This window comes from Ooceraea biroi, chromosome 4 (assembly GCF_003672135.1).
Source record: "Ooceraea biroi isolate clonal line C1 chromosome 4, Obir_v5.4, whole genome shotgun sequence".
In the NCBI taxonomy this organism is placed as follows: domain Eukaryota; kingdom Metazoa; phylum Arthropoda; class Insecta; order Hymenoptera; family Formicidae; genus Ooceraea; species Ooceraea biroi.
The window spans coordinates 12,170,666-12,190,547 of record NC_039509.1 but is presented as its reverse complement, the minus strand read 5'-3'; the positions used below and the strand labels follow the sequence as shown (position 1 = coordinate 12,190,547).

The 19,882-nt window shown below is 36.6% G+C and overlaps 1 protein-coding gene across 5 annotated transcripts in view; it reads right to left on the bottom strand.

Annotated features, from left to right (window-relative positions):
* The window catches only part of LOC105278716 (leucine-rich repeat-containing protein let-4), a 94,675-nt gene that overhangs the window by 52,670 nt on the left and 22,123 nt on the right, over positions 1-19,882 (bottom strand). The window contains exon 2 of one of the 5 annotated variants that reach the window (XM_020031338.2): positions 7,182-7,365. The exons of the other annotated variants lie outside the window; for them this stretch is intronic. The gene's annotated coding sequence lies outside the window, so the exon portion shown is untranslated. The remainder of the gene's footprint in view (positions 1-7,181; positions 7,366-19,882) is intronic. 5 annotated transcript variants of the gene reach the window in all.

Genomic DNA, 19,882 nt, shown 5'->3' with positions numbered 1-19,882 from the left:
TCGAGGCGAACACAATGGTTAAAAGAAATAAAAGTGTTGGAAGAAATAAGAAGGATGTTACAGCTCTGTAACGCTCCCAAAGCTTACACGTGTAGACTATACTCATAAGAATTTAATTAAAGTTAAATACGATATTGCACGAAGTTAATAATATCTCAAACGGTATTACTTATGTACGTAGTAGTTAAACTTTTATTAAGATAATTATTTTAGCAGAAACGTGAGCAGTAAAAAATTCAAAACAAGAAGCGAATATCGAAAGAAAAATTATGGAGTGCTCAATATTTCTGACAAACAAGTGGCTGTGGAAGATCGTTCAAACAGCAAATACTGCTTCAAGTATTTTTGTCAGACTTCGTACTTATAATTATGGTTTTCGACGAAGAATGCAGGTTCCTTGATAACTATCTCTTAATGTGAGGGGAACTTTCGTAAACTTTTAATTGAATCTAACGTAAGAAGTGAAATTCAGGCTCGGCTAACTGGTGTTGTATTCGTACGCAAGGTTGAATTACAGAAATTGGCAAGTTGAATTTGCATACGCAGTAAATCACAGCAAGTGTGAAACTTTTGCAAAATGCATTTATTCCGCCCGACTTATGATCGTGAAATTATTTAATGTGATTTCCAGCTTACGAACAGACGCCTTTCAATGTCTTGTCAGAAAATTTTACTCCGCTGTCATATATAATCGTTCTAATTAATATTCTAAACTGAAAATCGTGACGGATCTTCGTATTTTCTGTCGCTAATGCGCTAATGCGGCTCTAAATTCTTGGATCGTAGCGCGTTTAGAGAATGGAATGTAGTTTGGCGGCGAACAAAGTACTGAGACATGGCGGGAAATTATAACAGATTAAACGTATCGGTGACCTTTATGCCCGTTGTGAGGCTTTAAAAAGCACACCAAGTACTACTGTGCGGCGGAGCGCGTTTGAACAGTTGCCACATAATAGAAACGTCAATTGTCGTTTCTATTAATCGACCCAAAATTTATCGTAGCATTTCGAGGAACGCCAGAAAGACGCGACTCTTGGAAATGCGAATCTATATATATATTTTTTTTATTTTTATGCAACGTACAGTAAGAAATAAAAGCGCATCTCGTGCAAGCTCGAGCAGAGATTTAGAATTCAACATCACGAATCTCTTTCTAAATCACGTGCCCATTCAAGATTACTCCGCGGAATCGAATGTCGAATGGATCTAAGAACGCTCTCGAGACTTATATGCCGCGTGTGTATACAGGCTCTTCCTTTATCCGGCATTTTCATTCCCTTTTATAACGATTCCAACGACGATTCCAAATGCACAAAGGGCACGAATCAGCTTTCACCTGATTTATTAAGGCGCACGTTTGAATACGTCAAAGGCGCTATATTTATAATCCTTTATCGAGGCCCCACATACACATATAATACCGCGTTAGCGCGATTTCACTCACGGTATTTCGTACGTTCTTACCTGTTGGTGCAATCTTCAAAAAACGAATAAAATCTTTTTATTTTATTTTGTTGATTAAATCATAAAACGTTTTCATATCTAGCGGTGTAATACTTTATTATATTTAATTAATGGATTCTTTCTCTTTCGTCGCGTGCACGTTAACTATTATTACATTGAACTTTATTGCCGTGCTTAACTGTGATCGCTTAATAGCTTGACGTCTGAAATGATAAACGGCGGCGAAATATGAAATCGTTCATCTTCATTTTCTTCCATGGAGATCAACGTGATGAGAGACGCACTTGGCATACTGGGTCGTGATAATAGATTAATGTTCAATATCACTTTACAGCCGATAATGCCATCACTGCTTTCGAAACGATGAGAATCGCTTGTTCTCGTAAAAATGGAATGTAATAATCTGTTCTGATGCAAATGTAATGCCCAATAATAACAAAATATAATTGCCCAAGTATTCGATAATGATTAAACGGTGTAATCAATTTTGATCCGGTGTATTACTCTAAGATTTCGCTGTCTTGAGAAAGGTGTCAATCAAAGTTCCGTTTCGTGCAATGAGATCATAAAACTTTCCTGGGTCGCTCTTTAACGAAAACGTGAAGGAATTATTCCACTTAAAAATGTAAAATGGTTCGTCCAGTATGCACAACGACAGTAGTGATGACTTTTCCGTACTTTATCATACAAGTCCGCGTTATGATGAAATATAATGGGGGAGAGAGGAGGAGAAGGAGACGTTTATTTTCTTACACGTTATATCACTCTAGACCGGACGGGCGTTGTGCTCGTCCGCCCGCAGGAAAACCCGTGTTGGGCGATCCTTGAAAAAACACGGAAGTGTTTGAGCTTGTAACGAGGAGAAAGTAAAGCCGAGTGGGTAATGATGATTTTTAAAAATTAGCATCCCGCATCCACATACGTGCGTCAGAATAATATCCCTTTCTCTTTCCTTTTCTTTCTTGATAAAATAAACGAGCGAATTGTAAAATTGAAAGCAATTGCCGATGCGAAAACTTTGCTGAAGCAATTAAAGTTCCGCCGTTCCTACGCGCTGCTCTTCTCTTTATCTGTTTTGCTTTTTCATTCGGTGCAATTTACTCTCTTTTTCGTTCTCTTTTTGCGATTCTATCAGGTAGAAATCGCATTATTATCCCGCGACGTTTCCCTCCGCCGCCCGCCCCGCTGTAAAAATCAATTTTCAGACATGCGTATCTCGGATATCCGTTGAACGTGGTTTATCGGCGAGATGGATATCGAGGGTATACGTTTTACGAGGGAAGAAGCGCATGAAGTTGCGTGGAACTAACTTCCATCGCTTCTAATATCGGATGACGATGTTGTAATACCGTTTTATTGCCATCTTCGAAAAACTTTGCGTCCTTCCTCTCGGGAGAATATCTGCCGCGATTAAGTAATGTACGAAGTAGAATCGCAAAACGACCTTTCGAGTCTCTTTCGTTCTTGTACTTCCCAAAGTACAGCGGAAACGGATCCTCGTATTGACTCGAGGAATACCGCCTGTAGAAAAGATATGTTCTCTACAAAATATTCAATATTTCTCAGAGTTTCATAAATATAAAAATGTAAAGTTTATATCTTTGCTGTGTTCTGTTCAATTTGATGGCTCCTTTGTTTGTATAGATTCGCCGTGGAAATATTAAACTCGTTGCCCAGTGAACTTTCTTACGCCATTAAATAGTCAAACTTACGAGTTACTGTATCAATAAAGAACGTCCTCCTCCTACTCTCAAGTTTTCCGAGATCCACGACAGAAACAGAACGAGAGAGAGATGAGAATGTCCAACGTAGTATTCCCTGCATCAGGATATAGATGAAACGCACAGGGGTGGGTCATCCCCGGGGACGTTCAATCATTCCGCGCTCTCTGGAGCGTTTCTTCCCTTCAAACTGGCGAATCGTTAATTCGCCCTCTGCATCGGCACTATCCCAAATGGGCGGGAGACCGAAGAATAAAACGGCACACTAACGTTCGAGAGAATCGATTTTGGAATAAAAGTTAACAAGTCCATAAATGCTTTCAACAAAATAAAAAGACCTTTCTATTTCTTATTTTTGAAAGATTTAACGTCGAAAGCAATAACGTCGATGCATTTTCGGATTTCGCGGTTTGTTCAATGCATAATTTATAGAGATAGTAAAATATGAAAATCTCCCTTTATACTCTTCTGCTATTTGACATATTGATTTTTCTGAAAAAGTCTGAAAATGATGTCTCTTCAAGCGCGGAAGGAATGATAAGAAGTGACTATTGAAATATTTTCTGTGTGTGCAGAAGAACTTCTTGAATAATGCGCTATTGCTGAAGACGTTCCCACCCGCATCAGCTGATACTCTGTAACAACGTCTTAGACTTTAGTTTATAATATCATACTTTTGGTCTCACGTTAACAAACGGTTTCGCGGGAGTAAGCAGCTCAAAAAGAATTAAGATATCCTCATTAGATAAAGTTTTTTCAGGTCAAACTAAATTGAAGTGCGGATTTATTTTTCGCCACGGGAGTGGGAGAATTTATCAAGGATATTTTATTAGAGGTACCACCGGAAAACCACCTAAAAAGGGGGTACACAAAATAAGAGAATGCGAGAACGCTGGATTCATCCGTTCGTAATCGAGCCTGGCAAAGGGTAAGAAAAAGGGAAAAGACGCCGATCTCATTCCGCACCGCACCCTGTTCAGAATTAGGCTTTACGCGTATTTTACAGCGAGCGGCACCGTCTTGAGTACTTCTTACTCTCATAACGGGATCGCGCGGGGGATCTTATCGTCGGTTTTTACAGTATGGCACCAGGGAACGCGCTTAACCGCGTTTTCTGATTCCGACGGAGGATAAGACCCCGATACGCGAGTTAGCAGCGGGGTCCGGCCCCCGGGCTTCGCCGTACACCACGTCTGTGATTTTATCACCGAACTTTTGCGCCTTCGTTTTCCCCAGTATGCGCTACCCTTGTCCTATCGATTTCTGTGACGTAGCTCGCGCGCCTAGTCTCATTCTCCCCCACGTTCCCCCGCCTCGCCTTATTCCGTCATTCCTTTTCGCGTTTGCTTTACCGTACTTTCTCGCCTCTGTATCCAGTCGATTTTTTGCATTCTCTGTTCTGATTCGCATTCGTCTGATACGATTGACGATCAGCAAAACCGATACGAGTGCGTTATCGACTAACCCACTTTCGAACTCTCTGTGCCGATTCGTTTCTTACTTTTTCATGTTTGGAAAATTCAACGCGGTTCCAAGCCACCTTCTTTTACTCGTGTGCAGAATCAATTTCTTTGGAATCGATTTTTCTACGATAAAATGTTAACTGAATGCTATTCGCTTCTAGTATCACTTTAATGTTCAACTGTGAATATTCTTGTATTAGACAGAAATATATAGTTGCTTGCGGCCAATGACACAAATATTGTTTTAAAAACTGAATCTATCATTACTGATACGGACACAGGAATCATTCTCTTCTCCCGTGACAAATTGTCGCTTTCAGCGCTTCATAGTTTTCAATAATCCCGGGATCAAATTTGTGTTTTGTCATTCCATATTCTCCACAAATACCTTGTAAATTGTTATTTTTTAATAAACGCCAATATGTCTGACACACAATGCAAACGCAAAAATCTCCGTCATCGATTGTGCAACCAATCGATGAACGGTCGAGTAATTACAATTTGCGCCAGTTTTATCATTTTGCGACTCAATTATTTCAGATTTGGAGAGCTATTGCACACTGTATGCTACATTTTTCACATTTGACCGATATGAATTTAGAATTGTTAGAAAGAAGAAAGAAAACATTCGATTCTCTCGAATCTTTAGAAATTATTTTCATATTTGTTCTATCTTTGTAATCTGTTCTGCAACGTTAAAATTCTATAAGTTTAACAAGAATATCTTGGGAGCTTTTAACAAATAAATTTTATAACAGTACAACAACGTTGCGGTCCATGAAGCTTTACCGCAAATAAATCCTCGTACTGTAACAGCCTTAAAGTCCAGCAATATCTTAGCTCACGCGCCGCTCGTTTGGTGCGAAAATGTTGCATCTTACATCTTGTTCCACCTGTTTCATTCGCGGAGGAAACAAGTCCAAGTTTACTGAAGACAAAGAAAATGAGAGGAAGAGAGAAATAGAGAAAGTCGAGGATATTGTGACGAAAGGACCAGAATTTAGTTGGAGAATGTACAAGTCAGAAAGTATGGCTAGAGTACCATTTGATGTTGCACGAAGGATAGGGGATTGGCCGGGAGTGTAGACGATATAATAACGGATACGTGAATAGATGTAGGTACGGAAATACGTTTCCCGTTCTATGATCTTTCCATCGTCGTACGTGGCAGGAAAATGAAGTGTGAAATAAAATACGAAAAGGAAAAATAACGTGTGAGGGGCGAGTAACGTTGAATGAAACAAAACCACCCGGCACAATAACGAACGAAGGAATCAAACGCGCGCTCGCGCGACAAAGATATCTAAAAGGCAACGGCCGACAAAGACGATCGTACGATGAGTGACAAAGCAATCAAAAGGACGAAATTGCCGTGGCACAAAGCATGCGCGTGCACGTATTCATCGTACGCGCGGGCACAAAGGCGAGTAATATTATCCGGAGAAATGGAACCGACTGTGAGGCGCACGCACGTTCGTTATACCAGAAAGAGAATACGCGTAACGACAAAGATGACAAAGTCCGCAAATATTGAGGGAAACGATAAAATCGATAGGACGGATAGCGGTGAAATATAGCGGTGCATTTTCGAAGATATCCGCTCTAAATTTATCGCGGCGATCGGCGTAGAAATAGAAAGCTCGATCGATATCGAGCGTCCGGATATGATACAACGCCGCGTCGCGCTGATAACAAAACTGAGGTAATACAAGAGCTTTGGCGAACGCTTTATCGTTGGTTTCATCCAAAGACATCGTGAATGGAATTTCTCAAGGTACGACGTCGCGAAGTAAACCGCGTTCGATTTACTTGAATTACGGAATCTATCGGATCTGTCTTCTTTTCTCTTTTAAAAATTTTTCGTGACTTTGTCTTCATTCGTAGAGCGTGTGTTTGGTTTGTAAAACTGATAATGTTGAAAAGTCCGGCGATAGGATCGTATGATATATATGTATAACAAGATCATATAACGAGAGAAAAGAGATAAAATGGAATGAAAACATTGCACAGAACAATCGCGATGAGTGTTTTGAAAGCTTTCCTCTGTACTTTGCGGAGCAGTTGGTAATTGTTAGGGCAGGCGAATTTACTGCTTTCGAGGTAGCGCGAGATAGTTACATCCAAGGTACACAGACATAGAAAGAGGCGTGTCGTGAAAAAATACGTTAATAAACGACGGACAAGATAAGAAAATGTTCATAAAGATATCGCGATGTATACTAAGGACAGAGGCGAAAGAAGATAACTGATCTAAATAGAACGCAGCTACCTAATGATATCAATTATTTAACATTCATTAAAGGATGAATTTTTTAAATAAACATCGTTATATCAAGTTAACGTTATTAAAAATATTCAATTCAGCACGTATTTATCACGAAATATTTAACGCGAGAGATTCATAAATACAGCATAATGTTTTACAAACAAAACTGTTTTGAAGAAAAGACCAATTTCACTGAACACGTCATTTATCACGTGTAACTCGCAATGATATAAAGCATAATAATAATACGAAATAATAAATACTCACGTGGAACAACGAGAGTGATTAAATAAAAGTAAAATGCTAGACAGCAGCATTGTCGAGTGCAAGGAAAAGTACGACGGGACGTTTTTCTCGAAGTTCCTTCTTTATTGCTTGAAACGGCATGCCACTGCGGCAGCGTGGAATCTTATTGCTTTCTCGACAGCGTTAAATTTAGTGAACTCGTACGCTAAAAAAAGAGAAAAAGGTAGATTGCTAAAAGAACATTCTATTCAACGACAGCGCAAAAAGCAACCCGGTGTACATTCTAACTACCGGAAAACCTAACAACAGCTTGCACGTGTTCATTTCTCTAGTGTGTTTAATTAAACAGCATTAAACATGAAAATCGACAATTCATTAAGATTGACGTCCGGCGCTCATCGTTATTCAGCATCAATCATGCATATTTATTACTCTCGTAATCTCTTTAAAAAGTTATTGATGAATATCGACGGCTTCGTGTTGAAGTAATACTCATTAACGAGATAGTCCCTGCCTCCCCTACCGAGAAGTTTTGGCGCTGGAACGTGATTATTCCGTCCGTGCTGAATTATCATCTTCCATCCGAAAACTCCGAAAAGGTAATAATAATTAACATACATGAAAAAGAGAAAGAGAGAGAGAGATTTTCGTGTAATATTTCACGTAACAATGCCAGATTTTGCCGATTTCACCTGAAATGTGAAAATGGACTTGGATAACAAGATAAAAATTCGCTTTAAACTTTCTTTCTTTCTCTTTATCCGCAAGATCGAAAATAACACGGAATGTGATATAGAATCAAGTGGATCAAAGCGCGCGAAAACTTCAGTAAAAGTTACCTATGTCGATTCTTTTCTGTCCGTCCGTACATTTAAAATCCCGCTTTGACTTCGTGAAGTAAGTTTCAGTATCCTTCTGACTTTAATCTTCCCTGAAATTGGCTTACAATGGGTGACGTTTCCTCAATGGATCAATACGGGTAAAGGAGCTTGGTGCACAAGCAGTGGTAAGAAATAATGCACAAGATCGGTAGCCGGCGGACTATCTATTTCTGGGATTAAGATTAAGAAAGCAGGAAAACAGGAAGCTAGCATTATCGCGCAGGGAAGGAAATGTGGGTTAATCGAAGTAAACGGACAGCAAAAGGAAAGCGCACAGCGAAAGCGAAAAAGAAATGCAAAAAAAACAGTTGGAGTGATCAGCAGTTAGCGCAACAAGCGGACCGAGAAAAACATGAGTTTATGAAAGACTTATGAATCCATGCTGCATGTGGTTGTTTCGTCCCTTTACAGTCTTTAAACCGGCATTACGCTTTACTCTGTATGAAGCGGAGGAAACGCAAATCAATAAACAGACCGAAGAAGCGAGAACGGTGGCTGTCCGCCAGAGGCGAACGACGAGTGAAAGAGCGCTTTGCAGCAAGTTTTCGCGAGATATACGGCTCATATATTCCAAGCGGAATCCCTCCCTTCCGTGCGAGCAACATCCTTTTCCTTACTGCCACAAACAGGGATGTCCGTAATAAAATGGTGCCTTTTTGCCCTCCCAAAACGCAATAAGATTTTTTCTTTTTAGGAGAAAAAAAGTTAATTAGTTTATACAGAACGTACGTGGTTCATCTACCTCTTTTAACGTTTGAGGATTCCTCGAGAATTCCAAATGGATTCTGCTTTAACGGAGAGATGTTGGAGTAATCTTTGACTTACGATTAAACGGTCGAGAATAACGTTTCTTCTTTAAAAATCCTAGTCTTTAATCTCTAAAGCAACGAATAAGTAATGAAATCTACTTCCTTATCAAATTTTAAATAAGCTTTGCTTTAACGAAACGCTTTTGCTCTTCTTCTTTAGAAGGATCAGCTATAAAATATTTTAAATGTTAAGAAATTATTACACACAGTGTGTGTCATATTTTATTCTATTTCTTCTGAATTAACAATATTTATTCCATATTTAGCGAAGATCTTATGCGAAGAACTATTTTTATACACTATTTTTACAAACTCGTACATTTTTTTACATAGAAAAAGAATTTTATGGAAATTAATGTCAGCTGTTTTGCTTTCCAGCTACGTACAATGTTTGCACAATTTCATGCATTTTTAAAAAAAAGAGAGATTAATGTAAGCATAATGGCGTAATTATGCGAAACTCCCATTTACTTAATAATTCTCTTCTCGTACCTGCCTTCTGCAATAATATGAATAAATCTTTATTAGTTTGTCGAAAGGACAAAGGAGAAGAGATAATACTAGCAATTTAGTTGAGCCGCGCATAAAAGGCAATTGCAAGAACATCGGATGGGAATGGGCAGCGGTAAATTTCTAGATGAAAAAGCGATACGCCCGCGCCGGTACCGCGAGCATGCAGAAAATAGGATACGCATTCACATATTGAGAAATACTGGCACGAAGAGCCATTTCCTTATCTGCAAGCATATTGTGACGACCACAACCTCTTTGAAATACGAATCGATAGACACGTCGAGTGAACGCATAAGAAAACAAGGAAGAGAAAGAATGAAACTTGGAGACAAACGCGTTTACCGAAAAGACTGCTAGAATTAAGAACAGGGACGAAACTTTATATGCAAATAAAAAACAGAAAATAGAGACGCAGTAAAGAAATCATTCTGAAATTGATGCGAGAATTGTTAGAAAAAATCTGAGATAGCTGCGGTTGAACAAATAAGATTTAGGCTTTGGTATTATGTGTATGCATGTATTGGTATGTCTAATATTTTACATGTTTTTCCATGACAGGATCATCTTGTATCTCCATTTTTCTTTGTTATTTTATCCACGAATTGCGAGATTAGAAGCTTCCTGACAAGAACAGAAAACGCCATGAATCTTGTCTCGAATGCACATTAAAGAACGGATAACTTGGAAAGTAAAAAACTGATTGCATTTCTCAAACGTCCCACGGGGATGTCGACTTTTTCGGTCTGCCGTAATCGATCTTAACCCGTGAAAGATCCCATTACGAAAAATCACACTTTCTTCGTTTGTATTATAATACTGACATGTTGGATAGAAGATATCTTTGATTAATTTTGGAAAACACACACATACGCACACACTTGAATTTTATATAATTCTTATCTTATTATTATACTATTATAGTACGCGCGCGCATTTCCGCATTAGTACTTTGTGTTTAAGTATAAAACTTTATCCCTGAATACACAGTCTTCGCGCGGTTTGTCTAATAGCTTTGCTTTCCAAGTTTAGGAAATGTACTTTTGCCAAGAATTCTGTAACAAACCGAAAGAACAGACGGAAAATGAAGATAACAATATATAGCTCTACCTCTTGTATCTATTCACGATACATATTGCTTTCAGCTACGGTTATGTATAGGTATATACATTTTTATTATAAAGTAAGTTTTTTCATGTGATACACATATTATAATGAACATATTATAATGAGAAATGACGTCAAGAAATTTAATCTGGCTACATGTAGGTTTCCAAATGAAAGAGAAAACATTATTTCTTGCACGATGAATAAACGCAAATCGGTACATATAAATGCAAACAGATCTACGACAAGTGCAACTTCTTTCCCTTTCAAGTTGAGACATCTGTCCCTCGGGCCAAGCGGCAAATATGTGAATATGAGACCAGAAAAATAAAGCAAAAGAATAGAAAAAGAAAGAGAGAACGAAAGAAATGTGCAACAAAAAAGCAACAGTTGGAAAAGTTTTCAAAGTTTCCGCTTCCAACATTCTGCACCTTATTATAGTTCGCCAATTTTCGAGAAAGTTTTTGAATAGGAATCGCTGCGAACAATAAAAATTGCTACTGCTTTGTAATCAAACTTACGGAACGCCACGAAATTAGATTTAAATTATAATTAATGTTGTGTTTCAAAAAGTGTAATTTTGTTCATATTATGATGTTTCTATTCCAGAATATATCACGTTGCTTGATTAACTGATTAGCATGCAGCTTCATTATTCATTTCAATATCTCATTCACATATATTCCCATCACACAGTTGTAACACAAATACTCATTTCCGTGTAAGAAGTTTAGCAGAGAAGCATTGAGCATATATTTATAATAATTCCTCGAACAAAGATTAATCATGATTTTTAAATTATAGTAAACTTATATCCTGCGAGAATAGCATACATGTATCGTGTATGTAACATACGCGACATAAAGCAAGTTTGCATTATCCATGTAGGTAGAGGTTTAATCTATGCTTCGTCATGAGTCGAATCACACATTTAACAGCTAGGGCATAGGAAATTGCTTCCGTGGAATCTCCTGAGAATTAGGGCTGTATTGGGTCATGTTTCCGACCCGTGTCTTATTAGAGATCTGGGGCTTTAGGCTTCAGACTCGTCTCGTTCCCTTTACGAGCGCCTGAAGATGATCCCAAAATTAATCGAGTATGAAGATTTTAGTTTAGCGGGAAGTCAAGATTCACATGCAAAGCGACGAAATAAATGAACTAGTAATTGAACAGAGTCCATGATTTGGAAAGAGGATCATGACTTTTAGTTATAAATTATTGCGTATACTTACTACTTATATTTTTGTATAGTGTATCTTTTGTACTCGTTATCAATTTTTTTATTTTATGAAAATAATATTGACTATAACATTTTTTTATTTATGGCGCATTTTGTAATATAATATTGAGACGAACAAAATCATAGATCCGTGACTGTGACCTCACGTATCTAAGCGAACGCTACGGGCGGCGTTCAGCTTTCCTAAAATTAGCGTGGGATCAATATCCTCCTCTTCGAAACGCATGTCAAATCATGATCATAGCATATCTCGCTATCAAAATACTCGCGAACTCCTTAAATATTTTAATATTGATTTACACGCGCGCACACACGCGCGCGCACTCGCGACGGCGTTTTTCATTATGAATTTATTTTATACTTCCGATATCGTTACCATCGCGACCATTAGAGATCATAAAATATTGCCGGGAGCAAAATTTCCTGCCGAAAAAGTCGTATGCAGATGCTTCCGTCGTTCGTACACTTTTTTACACCATGACGATGGCAGCGGCAGTGGTCCCGCCACGCAGACAGATAAATTGGGCAAAAATATCGAAATTTCGATAACGTCGTAACGACGTATATAACTCGCAGCTTCGAGAACCGTTTTCAAAGTTTGCTTTCGTACATTTTTCGCATGGTAAAACGCCGCACGGAAGATCGAACAAGAAAGGGAGCACGTACGGACCGCGCGCTAACGCGCGCGTCCACATCACGTCACGGTGGTGTGTTACTTTGCATAATATTCCACGTAGTATTCTGCAAGTTAGCCTACTTTGACCCTGCAATTTGCTCGACAAACTCTGGGCATTAGCATGGACATGTGACCTTCTTCTTTTCCGCGTTTCACCTTTCGAGCTCCGTGAAACAGTTCAGCCATCTGATACGCTCGGAAAAGATCGTCGGCTACTACCGATCGTGATAAGGAAATTAACCCTCTCTCATCGATGTTATTACAGAAAAAAAGAGAGAAAATAAATCAAGGATTTCTCTTATCAAAGGCGGTATCTCGGAGCGGCCGTCCGAGTACGCGAGTTCTTTTCGCGTGCTCTTTTTTATACTTGGGCGTCATCCCATTTGCGGGATTATTTCGTTGCATCTGGGTCAGAACGTGGTCACATTCCGTTTATTCCCGACTAATCGATAAGACGTTAACGCCGCGTCAGAGAATTCTTTTCCGCGTGAATTCTCGCCGTTCTTTTTTTTTAATACTCTCAGTTTTTCAACACCGCGAATTGAATCGCGGTTTACGTCGACGTCGCGTTTTCGCGAGCAGGCATGGAGATCACGTTGTAGCGACGGGTGACAAACCTTTAGAAAAAGTGCTGAACGTACGTGATTCATTTTAGTGGAAGTCCGAATGACGGCGACAGATCGTGAATGTACAGCGAAATATAAAATGTCCCGCTTCTGATAAGGCGCTAAGAATCACGAATATAAAACGGAATTATTTCAAAACTTGAAATAATCTGTCATCCAGTTACATATTCAAAATTGAAATTACAATTGTATTTGTTCTACAATAAATTTCATCTCCTGGATGGAATCTCTTTTGGAAATTAAAGGCAATCGGTCACCTAGCTACACATTCGAAAGTAGAACTCAAATAATGTTTGTTCTACAATAAGTTCTATCTTGTAAAGATAACGCATAAAACTCTGTTAAAAACAATACATCATATTCTTAGTATTGCATTTACGGTAAAGAGAAGGCAACTGGTAATAATATCTTGTGAGCATTTACGCCGGGCAAGCCTTCTGAGTTCTCAACATCCATCATCTGTTCTCGCGGGGCACGAGGAATCAAGGATGATCGAACGTTGCTCATAGAAATGCGCGCCGCGAAAATCCCTTAATTTATCGGGTTGATTTGTAAGCATCACAGGCGTCTTTGGTTCTAAATTGCGAGGAGAGTAACGAAAAACGTGCGGAAAAAAAGTCAAGTCAAGCTTGCGCGGATAGGTACACGAGTGATTGAACAAGCGATCGATCCGAAGACACGCAGAAACGCAAAAATGAGATTTTCTCGTCTCGTCCAGATTTCAGTTCCCGAGTATAGCTCAGTTCGTTACCATTCGAAAATAGCTGGTCCGAACTCAGATATTCAAATATTCACATAATTTAGGCATTTTTGTGCGAACCATGCATTGTTCACGCATTGCTCGCGCGCGCGAGAATAACGGGATTTATAATAAGATTCTAGATCTCATGCAAATGCTATTATCGTATAAAATATATTTATATGTGCATCTATAAGATTTATATAAAGTATCATACTCATTTCTTAATATGTAAACCGCATTTTCTTTAAGTAACATATTTATAATTATTTTTCAATTAATCTTAAAAAACTGTTTCTTTTCTCTTCTATATCATTTAACTTCTGTATATTAAGAATCACTAAAGCTTTTCTAAAGGTTTTAATACTTTCGTAGGTTCTATATTTAGATCGAAGAGTAAGCCGAGTCTTTGTATACACATTCGGAAAGCTAAACGTGACTCGAATTTTTTTTTATCACATGAAATCATCTAATTTCAAATTTTTATATTGTGTTTTAGATAATTTATTGTGTGTGAGAATAAAACCGTACTTCCACAAATGCACAAAGTTTGCTAAAATAGAAAATACATTCCATATTTTTTATATTTTGTGATTAACTAAAAAAATTTATTAAATATTTTAGGCGAAAGTAAGACAGTATATCCTTAAAATGTTTCAGTCAGCATAAAATAACAATAAATAATAAAGTAGTATACGAGCGATTATAGTTTAGGAATTATAGTTTAAAGGAAAAATTAAATATTTTTACTTCAATAGTAAAGTAATACTTCTGTTACGAGGTTGTTTGATAAACTTGTGGTAAAATTATGCAAGACATATGATTGCAATTGATGCAGTGTAACCTGCAGTAAAAACGTATTACTCAAATATGAAATTGTAGATGGAAATAGAGATTGAAAATAATGAAATGCGAGAATTATATTTAATATTAAATTAATTTTGATTGGATATATAAATAGCATAACTTAATTAATTTATCGACGTTTTATAGTAACAAAAATTGAATAAGAGTTCTATTTCTCGGAATATTTAAGATTGAAAATCGGAGCATAAATATCCTTAAAGAATATTAAATTGAAAATTGAAAACTGATAAGATATTTTGGAAACGTCAAGATTTGCTAAAAATAACGGTTCTATTTTGCTAATAAGTAGGGAAATAAAATTAAACCATTAACAACAATTACAGATCAGGAAATTCTAATTTAAGTAATGCGATCACTAAAGCAAATAGTTCAAGACAAATCGATTCGAGAATATATTGCGGTGCGCATTGCTACGTTTATGGTATAAGCCCTAAACTACCGGTTTCAATCATAGGAGCTCGGCTGGAGTTAAACTGCATCAACTGCAATCACATATCTCGCATGATTTATGATTACATGTTTGCTGACCGCTCGATTTGCCCTTTGATCAAGCACATCCACATGCACCATGTATCGAGTGTAACTCACAGGTCCTTGGCACGTTCGTACTTGACGTCAAGAGTCTTGTTAAAAAAGATAAATAAATTCTTATCGTAGGACGTGATCGATACGCATCGAACGCGGGAACAAATTGCACTTGTTATGACTATACGGATGTGTTCCATTGATCAGAACAATATTATTCGAGAACGATCGTAGGATTTATTACGATAAAAAAATTATTATAATTTCCGAAAAATAAAAGCAACCGTTTTCTGCCTCCGACAAATCGCAATTCACGATGAATGACTTGATCCCGCGTCGCAATGAAAGAGAACTTATGCGAAGGAAAAATGATTTGTATTTGTGCACATAATTCTATATTTTTAAATTATTTTTTGACAAGCAAGACTGATGTAAAGTTTAATTTTCTTGAGTCTCTTTTGATGCAGTGTTTACAACGTAACTGAATAATTGCGCGATTTCTGTATATTTTTATTTATCGTCCGCTTCAAGTGCAGCTCTATGCATTGAGCAGTGGAGTGAGTTTTCGGATTACTTCAAACACCATAAATATATTATTCAGATTTTAATCCGTCAGTAGCGTGTTACACGTACGTTTACTCAAAAGAACAGAAGTGAGAGGAAAAGAGAATTTATCCGTCTTTCTGCATTTTTTCACATATTTTGCTACCTAACGCATGACATGTTACATTCACAAAAAACTCCTGTACGAATATTAAAATGATTCGGAATGCATAACGAACTTTCATATGCCGTGCAGTTAATCCGTATTGATATAACGCGCGTACGCTGAGTTAATCATAATTGATAATTCATAACTAATATATTTAAATTAATACAAGTTTCCTCTTAAATTAATACTAGCGCATATAAATTTGAATGTTTAAATGTATTTATAAATATAAATCAATGAAAATCGAATTGGAGAGCATGATGATAATGTGGTATTTTGACCGTTTTTTGCATTTATAAAATCTTAATCTTCTATGATTTTGTACAATAGAAATTAAACCCGATGTATTTATAGTATATTCAAATCTCAATGATATTTTTTCGCTAACAATAATGTCAATGCTAACGGTACGAGAATCGATATAAGACTATACCTTCCATTCACGAAAAATTGCGAAAATGTTAATTTGAATTTGTTATTTATTAGATATCATATAACTAATATAGCATCATTCGAAACCATGATTTTTCACAAGGTGTCACGAAGATCGTGTCAGTGTATTATCACGCATACTGTTATTGAACTTGATTCTTTATACAATTGCGCACTTGAAAGCAACATTGAGGGAACTATGAACTGTCGTAACTTTACCAAGTTTACGATCCGCGTTCTTTAGTTTTGTGTCTATAGTCTAGCGGCTGCTATTTTTCGACCGCAAAGCCTTTAAACAATAATGCCGTGGATGTAGGCCGACCGGATGATCGATAAGCCGGCAGTATTCAAACTGGCCAGCTAAAACGCAGATGTGTATAATGTAATGTATGTACGTGCATGATAAAACATTGTAGCGTAAGATTGTAGCGTAATATTCTAAAACGCCTTCCACATAACGTGCACTCATCCTGGCACATGCATGTATGAGTGTTCCAGATCTTAATTTATTATTTAACGTTAAATTTATCATTTATTAGTACAATTTTAGGATCCATTACACATTTAGGTTCGTTATATTTGAATATTAATAATCGCAACTATATTAAAACGTTCATTTGCATTATTTAAGTAATCATCTTCTAACGACGAACCAACGAAATTAAATTGTGAAAATAATTGCTTGGTGAGTTAACGCGCTACTGTAATCGTAACTAAATCGTACTGTATTTGTAATTGCATTTTTCTCTGAATTTAAAAAGAAAAAGAAAATAATGTCAAGTTGCAATCGAAACATTAATCGTAGATTAGTTATCGAGGTACTCTTAGCACTCATTATTCAATCGATTAATAAAAGTATAAGAGCTTCTATTTTTTCTCTCGATATGAGTATAGATATACTTTTTTTCACGGCAACACAATTAGTTCACAATAATATACTTATACTTTTTTCTTTTAACATATTGCATACGATAAAATCTGGGTTTGCTGTTTCGCTCCATACGGAGACTATTATACAGAATAAGCTCAGCAAACAATGGTCGAATTAGAATGAACCTGTAATGAACTTTGCACGCTTTTGTGTTGTTTGGACTGCTGCCAACCAAATCGTTATTTTCATTCTCACCTGGATATGCAAGATATTTCCGAATTATTCAAATGACTTTCTACGCATAAATCAATTTGACACTGTGGACTAAGACTGCTACAATAATAATTTCATTATCTTCGAAATATACCGAGCAGTTTAATTAAGTTATCAAATTATGTTTCTCCCAAATTCTCCGGTTATTACAACGGCAACTTCCCAAGTTTGCCAATTAGCGACACAGCTTATTTTAAAATTGACTCACTTATGTTCATAATCTTGACAGTTGCATCACTTTAAACACTATCGATCTCCCGCAAAAATTGAAATATTGCAGAATACCCTTGCGAATTGTATTAATATATGTATATCTTTATGAACATCTTGATAAATGAAGTTTTCTCTGAATACAAACGTCTCGTATGTTATAATTAAAAATTTTAAATGCATAGATAACTTACTTTTTTTAATGGCATGTCATATCTACTATTTTTATGTTTATTTTATTATTATTGCTCTTTTGTACGGTGTGTGTATGATTTAATAAAATCTTACTTTAAATTAGAATAAGTCAAATATATACGTCACGCTGATAAAGAACAATAACAATTTATCTCAAGCAATCATCATTAGATTTATCATGGGAAGATTTCCTTATTTTTCCCTTGGTAGTAAAAGAGAGTTAATAATCCCGACTTGTGGCATATTCACATTATAGTATGTAGTGATAAAAAGCAGGTATACGAAAACATGGCGCTATGCCGCGTGGATGCAAATACATTAATCATTATGTCACAGTGCGTACATTCTTACAAAGCACCGTCTACAATTAACATGTTGCTTTATATTACATTTACGTGCAGCACATCCACGCTTATATCAGGCGATTTGATATTCGTTGTTTGATATGACATCCGGAACAGTGTGCAGTCTACCGTAATTATCCTACCTTGCATAATAATTACTAAGAGAACTAACTATTCGTACCGGAAGTACTGTTACATAGTTGCATACAATTACCGATGTTGCAACAAACAGCTGGTAATTAATTCCGCCGTCCAAATATCCAAATGAGCAAAACTCTATAGATAATTTCGATTGGAAAAAGCTTATAGGACAGTAGCAGTATAATTCAATTATAAAAACACGTATACAAAAGTATAAGTAATCTAGAATGTATATTATTTGTGGATAGCACATTATGATACTTTATGATTTATATTATAACGTTTAGAAAAATATTACAAGAATTAAAGCACTATTTTACTGGTTAATTTGTAACGTATGTTATCTTATACACGCAGGCAATTAGTACAAAGGTATTTGTTACGTGTTGGTCGAATGCATCTTTTCAACGTATATTTATTAGATCGTCAATGTGATAGTACATTAATTAATAAAGCGGAGAATAAACTTTTAAGTTTGTTTATGTAAATACATAAACATTTACATACTATTGTCTTTCAAAACAAAATGGAATAGCAAAATTTCATAATTTTCATATTTTGAGGAAAACGAATTTTGTCTGGTTTAGTAAAATTGATGACTCCAGCGCATCCGCGACTGTCAAATTGGGGTTAATGCGACAATTTTGAGTGAGAAAACGTGTAGCTCGAATGGGGCACAATGATTATTGACGTGCACGAAACGATGTACATTTGGATAAATGATACGTAAACGACCCACGTTGTGTTCGACATGACAGCAACTGATTACAGAGGAAAGTGTCGAATGCTCCATTGCTGCATCGCGGGTACGATTATTCGATGAAATTTCCGCATCCTGATGCGTAATGTTCATCACATCTCTCGCAAAATAGTCCAAATTTATCACCGTTGTCATTGTAGAAACCATATTGCCGCTCATGAATTTTGAATTCCTACCATCAGGGAGAAATAACCGTACGAACGCGTATCTAAATCTATATATATAAGCCAAATACCACTCACTGACTCATCAACGTGCAGCCCGAACCACTGCACCTATCGACTTGAAATTTTAAGAGTATATTCCTACTATCACATAGGTGCTCACTAAGGGAGGGTTTTCCGAAATTCCACCCCTAACGGGTGAGAAGGTGTAAAATGTGTTTTTATTTAATTCTACACATAAATATCGCGGGCGAAGCCCGCGTGACGGGGGATGATAGTTGATTTATAAATTGTTCTTGAACACTCTTAATTCTGTAAATATTTATTTTGTTTTGTTAAATTATTATGTGAGATAAAATATATTTGATGAATTTTCATACTGTAAATGTTTAGAAAAAGCATTTTTATATAAAGAGAATCAATTCTCTTTAAAATATTTTATAAGTTAATTACGTCAACAAACGTGTGCGAAAGTGTACACAGTGTCACAAGTTTTTTGTGCCTGCTTCCATGAACGATTTCTTTGATAACTTTAAAGTTAAGTGCTCTTCCAGAAAATTTGATTAAACGTCAGCTTTTCGTACAACTTTTTAATATTCATCGTAAAGTTTTTCTATATTCAATCTGAGAATTAAAATTT